Source organism: Orycteropus afer, unplaced genomic scaffold, assembly GCF_000298275.1.
Source record: "Orycteropus afer afer isolate SDZICR_OR568_19922 unplaced genomic scaffold, OryAfe1.0 scaffold00114, whole genome shotgun sequence".
NCBI classification, from domain to species: Eukaryota; Metazoa; Chordata; class Mammalia; order Tubulidentata; family Orycteropodidae; genus Orycteropus; species Orycteropus afer.
In genome coordinates, this window is record NW_006921701.1 from 5,334,693 (window position 1) to 5,336,795 (window position 2,103).

Consider the following 2,103-nt stretch of genomic DNA (forward strand, 5'->3'; position numbering starts at 1 on the left):
TCAAGGCTCAAGGGTCTAGGATTATCTTCTGTGTCTGTGTTAATTGGTTTCCCTTTTCTTTGTTGAAGAGGGTCTGTGCAGTCTTTCTGCCTTGTCTGCCATCTTGCCGGCCAGTAGTCTTCTTTTTTTTAATCTTAGTGATATAATCATTAAATAGTTGACTAGATAGGGCAGGCAGTTGTACTACAAAATCAAGGACTTTAATTATGAAGAGGTTATGATACAAAAGGTAGGAAAGAACAAGGTTTTTTTGTGTGTTAAGATAATGGATGAAGTGTCCAGAAATCTCTACCAGAAAAGAATCTCCCTATAATTTAATGGAGTGAGAAAATAAATAAGAAAAATATAAAGACCTTTATAATTATCTATTTTTTAAAGTAAAGCATACATTTCTGATTCTAAGGATTCTAGTAAAGATCGTAAATACTTTGTGAGCTTCAAATTTCCTTATTCTAAAATATGCTTTAATCTGGAGTGCTTTGTAAATGTCTTTCCTACCTTTCTTCCCAACTTCAAACCTCCTCATGGCTGTACGGATTGTGGGGGTCTGATTATACCCAGCTTCCTAGGAAATGACATAATGGGCCTATTGGTCTTTCTCCGGGCAATTTTCTTTCGTTTTTGGTTTACAATTCCCATAATTTTTCAGTTCTTGCATTCACCTGGATTTCTCATTTGAGAAATCTATAGGCATGACAAGGGTAATTGACATGCATTCTCCTTTTGGGCTCAAGTTATTGATTCTCACAACTCTGGGTAATTCTATGCTGGGAATAACATATTGAAGAGGAATGGCATCTTAGTCAAAAAGAACACTTTAAGACCTATCCTGAAGTATAATGCTGTCAGTGACTATTATTTAAATTTACACACCAACCACTAAAGCCAAAGATTAAGAAATTGAAGAGTTTTGCCAACTTCTGTGGTCTGAAATTGATCAAATATGCAACCCAGATGCATTAATAATTACTGGTGATTGCAATGTGAAAGTTGGGAACAATGAAGGATCAGTAGTGAGAAAATACGACATGGATGAGAAACAACACCAGAGATCGCATGATAGAATTTTGCAAGATCAACAACTCATTCACTGCAAATATCTTTTTTTTTTTTTAATAACATAAATGGTAACTATACACATTGTCTTGGTTCTCTAGTGCTGTATAACAGAAATACCACAAATGGATGGCTTTAACAAACAGAAATTTATTCTCTTGCAGTTTAGGGGGCTAGAAGTACAAGTTCAAAGTGCCAGGTTTAAGGGCTGAGTGAAGGCCCCTTGACCTTGGGTTTCAGCTCTGCCTCCTACTCTAGGCCCACAAGAGCTGGAGGCTTTTTCTGACTCATGCAGCTGCTGGCTGCTGAAGCTAATGAACCCTAGCTTGCCAAGTAGAATGGCATAATACAAAGATCAATAGGCATATGGCAGACTATTTGTTCAAGTCCAGAAACAATCCCAAGATCAACAGGCAACACAGCAGGCCGCTGAGATAAAGACTATGCCAAATGCAAAATCTAGATGTGCCAAAAAGCTAGAGACTGTCCTCCAAGCTTCCCCATATATACTGGAAGCAAGCCACACCCCAAAGACAACTAATTATCTGCTCATAGCAGGTTCCACCATGGTGTTGATTATATCACATCCAATCTCATCATGGGGAATAACTGCCTACAGCTGCCCAGTTACTCAAAACTACGTTCAAGCCAAGATGACACACAACTTAACGACCACACACATGGACCTCAACAAATAGAATACACAGCAATCAGATCAATTACATCTATGGAACGAGATGATGGAGAAGATCAATACCATCAGTCAGAAAAAGGCCAGGGGCTGACTGTGGAACAGACCATCAATTGCTCATATGCAAGTTAAAGTTGAAGCTGAAGAAAATTAAAGCAAATCCATAAGAGCCAAATTTCAATCTTGATATATTCCACCTGAATATAGAGACCATCTTGAGAACAGATTTGACTCATTGAACACCAATGACCGAAGACCAGATGAGTTGTGGGATGACATCAAGGACATCATAGATGAAGAAAGTGAAACATCATTAAAAGGACAAAGATGAAAGAAAAGACCAAAATGGATATCAG